This window comes from Rattus norvegicus, chromosome 18, assembly GCF_021556685.1.
Source record: "Rattus norvegicus strain SHRSP/BbbUtx chromosome 18, alternate assembly SHRSP_T2T, whole genome shotgun sequence".
In the NCBI taxonomy this organism is placed as follows: Eukaryota; Metazoa; Chordata; class Mammalia; order Rodentia; family Muridae; genus Rattus; species Rattus norvegicus.
In genome coordinates this window covers 11630945-11641229 of record NC_141551.1, presented here as the reverse complement: position 1 = coordinate 11641229, position 10285 = coordinate 11630945, and the positions used below count along the sequence as shown (strand labels likewise).

The window sequence follows — 10285 nt, the reverse complement described above, 5'->3', positions numbered from 1 at the left end:
AGATGCTTGGAAGTGTAAATATCGGTGGTAGTGACATAACTACTGGCCTTATATATTATTTGAGGTTTATGAAACAAGAAACTTGCAAAATGTAAGGTGGACACATCGTATTCCCAACACTTCCATGGTTAAGATGGAGGATTATTCAAGTAAATAAATAAATGAATAAAATAAATGAATGAAAAATTTCGAGTCTTTTTTATACATGGTACATTAAGGAAATTGCTAGCCATACAGAAATTGAAGCATAGTTGTCATCAAAATGCTCCAGTTTCAGTAAATTAAGTATCTTAGAAGATAAGTTCGTTTTTCATGGTTCCTACACATTGCATGGATGTGGACTGGTGGCACAGTAGCATGATTGGAAGGAACATGGAAAGAGTCATAGCAAGCACTCAACAAAAGGAAGTGATTATCACATCTACTGTTAAGCAGTAGGATGTACACACATTACTGAATGCATCCCATAGACAAAGTAGGTGTCTGGTCTTCAGGGATAAGTAACACCTGGTGGAAGAGTGGAACACCTGGCCAAGAAGTGGCAACTGTTAGGTAGCACTGTGCTATTATGTTGTGTTGGGAAGGTCGCAGATAGTCCTTGTGGGATGATCATGTTGTCTCAGACCTGCACAAGGGTCTAGGAAACATGGACGAGGGTACGGGCAGAGCAGCAATTTTGCAATGTAAAGTCCTCATAAGAAGGGGGTAAACTAGAAATTTCCAGGAACCAAGGACTTGAAGTGAATATTTCGAGAAAGAGAAACCAAGCAACCAAAGCTGAAGGGTTCTGAAGAGTCAATACTTAGTTCCGACCCTAAATGGGAAGTCCGCATAGATCAAGAGACTTACATGAAGAAGTAAGAAAATAACGGAAATGGTCTACTCACTAAGTGTCTCTGAGGCAGTAAACACCAATAAGCAGCTAGACTAAATGATCCAACTAGAAAACGTGAATGGTGTTATGCTATTGTGAGACAGTAACCATTACGGGGAAACAGATAGAAAGATCAGAGTCACTAACTCTAGTCAGAAAGACAGGTTCAAATTACAGCTTTGTCAAGGTAGTAACCTTCCGTTTTCCTACATGAAACGTGAAGAGAAAATAACAACAAATAAGGATCCACTTAAAGATCTATCTTAGCATTCAGTTCCTCGGTACATTAAGAAATGTTGGCTTTTATTATTGGAATAATGTTGGTGGTAGAGAATTATGTGATAGTTTCAATTTGAAAAGAATTAAATGGAGAAATCTGTAATCGTTACAAGTAGGAAGAAGAGAGGTCTGGGATGGTAGCTAAGCAACAGAGTGCTAGCATAGCCTGGACAAGGCCCTAGACCCAGTTGCTAGCACTGGCGGGAAATAAAGAAAGCATGGAGAATTTTCCAGATCAATATAATGCCACTTGAGAGAAGAGGCTTATTATAAGTGAAACATGGAATAATAAAAGGTCATGGGCTTTAAGAGTATTCAAGGTTGTGGCTGAGAAGATAGATCAATGGTTAAGGCACTTGCCACACAATTAATATGCCCACCTGGTGGGGTGTGGAAACCCACCTATAATTACAGTGTTTGAGGGCAGAGACAGGATCTCCAGAACAAACTGGCTACCCAGACTGGCCATATCAGACAGCTCTTGGTTCAACTGGCAGACACTGCCTCCACATTTAAGGTAGAGGGTGATATAAAAGACTCCAGATACCAGTCTCAGGCTTCCACATAAACAAATACGCACAAACCTGAACACATCATATGTATTCCCATGCATCTCCAAACATAGTGTATATATACATGCATCACACACACACTCACACACACACACTCACACACACACACACACACACACACACACACACACACAGGAGAGAGAGAGAGAGAGAGAGAGAGAGAGAGAGAGAGAGAGAGAGAGAGAGAAGGTTTTTAAGTTGTGCTTGAAAGGCAGACATTTTATCTTCACATGTAAAGTGTCTCTTGATACATACATTGATTAGTTACCTCTAATCTTTTCTAATGTTTGACTTGGTGTCCAGTGTCTGGAAGGGCTCAGGGTGGAAAAACTTTTGTTTCTGTGTTCTCAAACTCCAATAAACATGTAACTCATTAAAACCCATCTGTGCATGGGACTTCCTGAGGGAACCAGGAAACAGAGGTGGCATTTGTCATCTGGAGAAATATAGACAGGAAAGAGCACAGCACTCTAGGAAAATGTAACATAAGCTAAACCAGCTGATTCAGAGGAAGCAAAGCATGACTCAGAAAGCTACTAGGAACTTTCTAGAATACATAGGGAGTTTGGGAGACACTGCAGTCTTCTTTCACATGATGGGTGGCATTCAGTCCACGTCATTCAATGGCAGTTACAGAGGAATTAAAACAAGTGGGCACCTGGGTGGGGTCCTTCTGGGCCTTCTCTCTTGGACATCACTATCCTGTCCATCACAGCAGTAATCCCAAAGGGCAAGGAACTGGGTGGTACTTTTCCACACTTTTACTTTCCCTCTGAAAAGTCATCTCCATAGTAACTGTTAGTAATTTCATGGTTGTTGATTTAACTTTCATTGTTTAATGAAACACCAAGGCCTGTAGTAGAACCCAAGCCAGCTCAAGGGCCAACCTGAATTTGGTGATGATCTCTAAAAGCATCACAAATCTAAACCCATGAAGCTTTGCTTTAATTGATGACCTACAATCACCTGGGAAGAGGGTCTTGGCAAGGCATTGTCTAAATCGGATTGTCCTGTGGGGAGAGGCCTGAATTAAGTTAATCGAAATGGAAAGATGTAGGTCTCTGGCACTGGGGATGGGGGTGGGGTCTCTCCACAGGGATCTCTGGCCCGGCTAGGTGTGTGGGTTCAGGTGAGGGGGGAGAGAACTCAGGCAGGGACTGGGAACAGCTTTCACCTCCCGCTGGTCCTGCTCTTTCTGCAGCTGCCACTTTGGTTGCTTGGCCCAGGCTGAGCCAGCAGGAGACTGACTAGCATGGCGAGGGGTGCAGGGGAGCTTCTGGTGGTGATTTCCGGAGATTAGATCTTTTCCCCAAGCGGCAGTGGTACAGTTCTTAGGCAGAAGCTGTCAGACAATGGAATAATTCCTGCACACTTTTAATCCTGCACACGACTCTTACATACAGTTTTTGGATGGGTCAGCGTCTGACAGCAGGTACTTCTTATTGGTTTGGCCTGAGAGCTTGAGAAGACCTAATCTAGATATTCGGGGGCATGGTCCTGTTTCTATTAATCTGTCTTGAGCCTATGTGACTTGTAGTCACATTCTCACCTGTGAAGGAGAGGCTTGGAGCATTGCCCTATGTGACTGGTCTGTCTCAAACCTCTCTATAGGGGTCTGTGGAGGGTTGCAGCTATCGAGGCCTTGATCTGGGAGATTGGGAATGCGCCTGCCATCCCTTTTAGGGTCCCAGGGGATTCAATCTATCTTGACCAGGAATCAGGGTATCTTTCACAGCCCACCACCCCACAGGAAGAACCCAGTGCGGGTAGCACCAGTCCCTAGACAGGGTGTCCCGAAGTTTGTAAGAACAGAGAAACTAAGCTAAGTACAAGCAAGGAAATAGTCATGTGTGCATTTCTCTCCACTCCTTTCTCTCATGATGTGACTGACAGCGTAAAGCGTCTGTCTTGACTTCCTCACAGTGATGCACTGTGACCTGTATTGTGAGCTGAAACAAACCTCTTTCTCTCCTAAACTGCTTTGTCAGACTATTTGGATCACATTAACAGAAATTAAACTAGGAAACCCCACAAGTCTTATGAACATGATGTAGTCATCAGATTTTAGACTTCTCCAGTAAGAAATTGGGAGTATGAAGATTTCATTGCAAAGCCCCCTGGTAACGAATCTGCATCCTGTCATAGAAGGAAATCCTGCTCTCAGGTGGAGAGTGGATTAGAGCCACGCCTAGAGTCCAAAGGGTCCATAGGTACTGAAACCAGAAGTGGTAAATGTTATCTTATAAGGAAGACGATGTTGGCTATTTCTTACTATAACCGCGTTTTTCGGTTTTTCTGCCTGAACTCTTCTTTCCTGAGTAAAAGAATATGAAATCTGACCATTATTTCTAAGGCTAAGTCTCATTATGTGGCCAAGGCTGGCCTTGACATGATCCCTCTGGGTGCCTGAATGCTGGGAAGAGGGGCTTGCACCACCATGCTCGCTTGGCTGAGCAATCATTTCTGACTATGTGGATCTCTTATCTTCAAACTCCTTGCTGCACAACACTATAGACAAACCTTCTGAGAATAGGGATCGCAATGCTAATGCCTCCGTGTAATACAAATATTGCTAAAACTCTGTGGGGCTCAGTGATTTCCCATGAGCCTTCAAAACAACAAAGTATAAGGACAATGGAAATATGGATAATTTCCAAAAGACAAGAGCAAGATTAGACTTGCAAGTATGGCTTCATTTTACACTGCTATAATTAGGCATCCTGTTTCTCCCAAGAAACACATTAGTAATTGAAATCTTGCCAAGACCTTTCTAAAGTATAAATGAAGAAAACAATATTACCACTTTAGTTTTGATTGAAGGATTACTTTATATTTAAGAACTTCTTAAAGAGATTGGACTAGAAATAACATTGCACATTTTTTCTTAAGCATCTTTCTTCCTCCCTTCGTCCCTCCCTCCTTCCCTCCTTCCCTCCTTCCCTTTTCCTTTTCTACAAAGACACATGTAGCCCAGGCTGACTTTGAACACCCCATGTAGTTGATGATGACCTTGAATTTCTGTTCCTCTACCTCTGTCTCTTGAACACTGAACCACCACAGTTGCATAACTACATTCTGAGAATTGAACCAAAGAGCTCATGATGTCACTCTCACTCTACTAAGTCTAGGTCTTAGTCGACCACTCTTAGTCTCCTACTTAGAGCTGCCTCTCAGTTCAATTTGCTTCCTTAGAAAGTTGCAGTGTGTTTTAGGTAAAGCATATAACTTGGGCATACATTTCTTCAGTATAGTAAAGATTTGAAGCTAGCAAGATGGCTGACAGGATAAGGGCCCTTGCCACTCAGCCTGATATGCTGAGTTGTATGGTGGAAGGAGAGAACCCACTTCCCTGATTCCATGAGTTGAGTTGCCCTTTGACCTTCACATCTGTGTTGTGGCATGAACAGGCCTCTCTCTCTCTCTCTCTCTCTCTCACACACACACACACACACACACACACACGTTTATATAAAATAACGATGTAATTAAAACTTTAAGGATTTAGATCAGACTAAATATAAGATTACCTTTAAGTGTTATTTACTATAAGGATATGCTAATTAAATATGAAAGAAATAGCATTTAAATATTGTTTTTTCAATGTTAAGTTTCTTTTAGTGACCCCCATCTCCCTTGAAGGATAGGTGCAGGCAGCTAGGCAACTGGCAAGACATGTTTGCTTGAAGATCGTGCCTTGATTGATTGCTTTGCCCATGTGCTGGAAGGCCCCCTCCCAGGAAAAGTACTCTCAAACCAGGGTCTGGGTCTTCTCGCTACCAGGATCCAGCTTCTGCCATGTATACAACTCATAGTCCAGCTGCCAATCTGGACTCAGCAGAAAGGCAAGCTCTTGACCTCGGAAGACCCCAATGCCAGAAACGGAGCTGCTGTTGTTGGTTCCAAAGAGGGTAACACTAGCAAAGTCATTCCTCCTCAGTTTGTCCAATCGCTGGAACATTCCAGTGATGAGGTTGCAACTCATGGGGTCTGGGTGAGCTCTTCAGGGAAGCATAACACAGGGACCAGCCATCCTTATCAAAGTGCTCCCAAAAATATGGCAGAGAGGGTGTCCTCATTGGAGTACTTACGCTTAAACTCATCCAACACAAAGGTACTCTTGGGCAGGTGAGGGAAAGGGTCCTTGGCCTTGGGCTCAGCACCCAATGCCTGCTCACACCCATCCATCTCCTCCTCAGGAGCTGGGGCTGCTGCCAGGGGTTTTTTTGTTTTTGTTTTTGTTTTTGTTTTTTCCTCTTTCTGCTTAGCCTGGGGCTTCTGTTTCTCTTCTGGTGAACCCTTTTATTTCCTTTGAGTATCCTTTATAGACTGGCTCTCTGAAAACTTCTTAGCATCAAACTATGCCATTTTCTCACACAGCTCTTCACCTCCCCCAAGATGGCCCTGAACTGGGGCTGGTTAATGCAGGTAAGGAACCATCGGTTGGCACTGGGGAAGGCCTGGCTAAGAGAAGGCTCTAGGACCTGTTTATAGAGCCACAACAGGGTACAGACAACTGTGATATCAGCCAGTATCACTCGCTCACCTACCAGAAAAATCTGAGCCTTCAAGTGAGTGTCCAACAACCCCAGGATTTGCTTCACCTCCTCTTTTGCATTTTCCAGCCGCCTGTTGGTTGTGATGCACAATACCCAAGGTGGGGAACACCCATGTGCTAGCTGGAGGGATGATACCACTGTCAGCAAAACTCACCCACTGCACCACATCAGCTGCTGCCTCTGGTGTACTTTCCCACAGCTCCTCGTTGCTTACATAATAGGCGATGGCATTGCTCTCAAACATGCAGAATCCGTCATCACCCTCTAATGCTGGAACCTTGCTGGCAGGAAATTTTCCGAGAAATTCAGGGGTGCTGTTGGTTTGGCCACAGTAGAAGTGCCCCACTGTACTGAGCAGTGATGAGGGCCTTGAAGGCCCTCCAGTTTTCAGGATATGTGTACAGGGTCCTAGCCACCATGGTAATTGCGCAGAGCAAGGGGGTGGGGTTGTCATTATCACTGAAGAGTAAGCCACAGGGGAGACATAGGAGGAGGGAAAAGCACATTTAAATATTGTACTAATAAAATATTGATTTTCTGTCTTCCTTCTGTCAGAGATATTGTACTTCAAACGTCTGTGGTGTGTGGTTGTATGTCCAATGTGGGTCAGGGTTTCTGAGTTACTTTATTGTTAGTGTCACACCTAAAAGACACAAGCCTTAGGCTTTCACTCGGGGCTTTTGTGACCCCTGGATCATATCATATGTCTGGGTATTCTTCCAAGCTAAGCTACTTAGTAAGCCTCCCTTTACTTTCACAGTGAGTTACCAAATGCTTTTTATTGTAAAAGCATTGTTTTACTCTCTTATGATTGGGACAAAATTTCTTCCTTGACTCTTAGTGTTTTCATTGTAAATTTTAAATTGCTGTAAATTTTAATAGGATATTTACTCCCCTTTCTTAGAGAGATGAAGAGGAACGAAGATGAAATAAGTTTCCCTACCACAAAGAGGGAGGGGTTCCATATTAAAACTCATAGTGCTTGACGTGGGGCAGGAGCCAGTCACTTTGATCTGCATATAAAGATGTTCAGTATCGCAGCATCACGTTTCACAGTCCTCTAAAGGTTTTGGAGATTTGAAACACAAATTTATCATATTTATCTAGTGCTCCATGCATGCTGGCATGATGCTAGGATTATGTTTGACCATGTAGATGCTCATGCTAAATTTCATCCAACAAGGAGACATACATAATTCTAAACCTAAAAGTCAGTTCCTTTACACAAACATCTAGGAACAGCTACAATTAATTAGTTTTTCTGTTTCACTGATTGATTGCTTTATCAGTTTTCATTATTTCATTCATGTCTTTTAATTGTTTATCTATGCTCCTCTATTGTGTTAGCTAACATTAGCAAACAGAAGGAAACATCTAGAATTGTAACTTGTCTATGAAATTTTATTTTACATAAAACAAATCAGTACATGGGTTGTTTGCACTCGGGGTAGGACTCTGCCACTGAGTCACAGTCAGGGTAGAGGAACAAGGGGAGGTTTTGAGGAGGAACATGCTAATATTTTCCCTCCACTTGAGCATTATTTGTGGGAAAGAACAGAGGGAATACACTTCACAGATGCTTCAGAGACTAATCTTAGAGTAGAAAGCTCTGCATGTGCTCCACATGGGTGGGGCCCAGGATTCCATCTCAATACCTAGGAGGCTGTGGAACAAGTTGCCCTCTGACCCTCAGAATTGCTCCTTGCCTTTTATTGTTTGCATCACCACAGTCTAAACTTCCTAATGCTCCATCACCTCTACGACTTCCACCTATCAGCCAGAGTGACTGTCACAGGCACACCCACTATCTTTTTTTTTTTTAATAAAAAGAGGACTTGTTATTTTTTAATGGATGCACTTGGATGACGTTAACAAGTGAGCACTGTCCAGGACTAACTAAAGGATAGATTTTCTTTTCTCCTGCTGCCTGTCTGCTCCCATTGTGCACTCTGGAACCCTCAGACTAACAAACAAGACACTTAAAAAATTTACTGTTACTTTTACTTTTGGGTTAAAAATAAGTCTTCCTCAGTTCTCTCCAGTGACAACTTCACCCCCCTACACTCCTGCTGTTAGGTCACGCCATCCTACCTGTCACTGGTCACACAAACTTTGTCCCTCTTTCTAATCTCACATTGCTCAAGGTGTTGTGACAAGACTTCACCATCCATTGGATCTTCTTTCAAACATCTATCCATATTTAGGTATTTCTCATCAATTAAACAAGGAATATATTTAATATTTATTAAGTATACCAATAGCTGAATTTTTACAAGGGTATCTATCTGCTTCAGTAGGTGGGTAGATTCCTTTAGAATCCAACTGTCTTCTTGGTAGTTCAATTCCAAAGACCTTTTGTATCATCCTTTTTTATCCATTCTGTGGCTCAACTTTTTATGACATTAAAATTTTAAATTCCAAGTATACTTGTGAACACATCCTCTCAGTTATCTAAATCTCTTACTCCAGTCTCCCCAGCACAGACAAAAGACTAGAAGACAATGCTACTTCACCCTAGTCTTATTTTATCAATATTTCCTTTATTTCTTAGGTTAAATTTATTTATTCATTGCTTAGCCTGTTGTCCCATACCCCTCAACTCTCTTTCTCAATCTCTGTTCCATTCCAAATCACTAAGCAAAACTTGGTATTGGGCAAACTTTGTTACTCTCATCCTGACTTTTAATTTTATTAATCTCAGAGCCTCCGGAGAACTGTGACTTTGTATGCTTGCATGGTTTATTTCCAGACAGTGTTGCTCTCTATAGTCCTGGCTATCCTGGAACTTGCTGTGTAGATCAGGCTTTCCTTGAACTCAGAGACTGACTTGCCTCCACCTTTCTAGTGCTGGCATTTAAAAAGTGTGTGCCACCAGCACTGAGAGTTGTTACTCTGGATTATTACCTAAATCCAATAGTCTTACAAATACTGAGGGACAAAACTTGGGTGTGAATTATTAATGATCAGTGAATTAGAAGAAATGAAGAGGAATAGAGTACTAGAAAGGTCTTGTAACCGTTGTCCTTGAAACTTTTGTTCTGGATTATATACATTACTTACACATCAGTGTACAACAGTAGAATATTTTTCTTATTTATCTCTTACTTGTAATACCAAGCCCAGTGCCTTGTGTATTGAAGACAAATGTTCTATAATTGAGTGTCAAACCCATTCTGGAAATATTGTTTTAAAGCATATTAAAATCAAAATTTAAAGCATATTAAATTCAAAGACTGACCTTATGAGTCATTCGCTTGACATCTAGTCTGTCTTCAGATCTGTATCCCACTTTCTTCAGGTCACATTTAACTTCAGTTATGAACCTGCAGCAGACAAGAACACCTCCCTCTTCCCATTGCCATCTACACAGCACCTCTATGTACACTAACTGACAATGCTTATGGTAAAGGGTCTCTCTCTGCATCCTTTGAGGCAGTGCCTCTGTTACTACATTGTTTCCCTTGACCTTTGCCTCCTCAAGAACTCTGTTCCTCAAAGTTCTGCCCTTTCCACTGAAATGTGCTCACTCTCGCCTGTATGAGCTCTAACAATAAACAGACATGATTAGTAAAGACGTACATCTCAAATATGGAGCAGATGACTTGCTCCGTATTCTGCTATGGAATAGCCATGTCGTACCTGTTGATTCTCTTTGTCCTCACCTGGATAAGGAATTACTATTCCTATGGCTTTTGTGTGTTTGTTTTTCTGTTTTTGCTTTTGTTTTATTTTCTGCCCAAACTCTTAGGTGTTTTAATCTCTTAGGCTCTAGAAGAAACTCAGCCTATGCAAAACCCCAATAGCAACTTAATGATATGCTAAGGCAGATGATCTGATGAATTCAGATGCAGACTTCTGACATCAAACAGCCATTTTAAGTATGTGTCATTTTAAGCCTGTGAGCTCAGAGGTCCTACTTTTTTTTTTAAGACCATGCATGTCTGAAGCACATTCCGTGTGTTCCTCAAAGGATTTATTAGTTACTTTCCTCATTGCTATGACCC

General features: G+C 42.0%; 1 pseudogene; it reads right to left on the bottom strand.

The window, feature by feature from the left end:
• Positions 1-5281: 5281 nt before the first annotated feature.
• Positions 5282-6700, bottom strand: Eef1g-ps2 (eukaryotic translation elongation factor 1 gamma, pseudogene 2; annotated as a pseudogene).
• Between the last annotated feature and the right edge of the window lie 3585 nt (positions 6701-10285).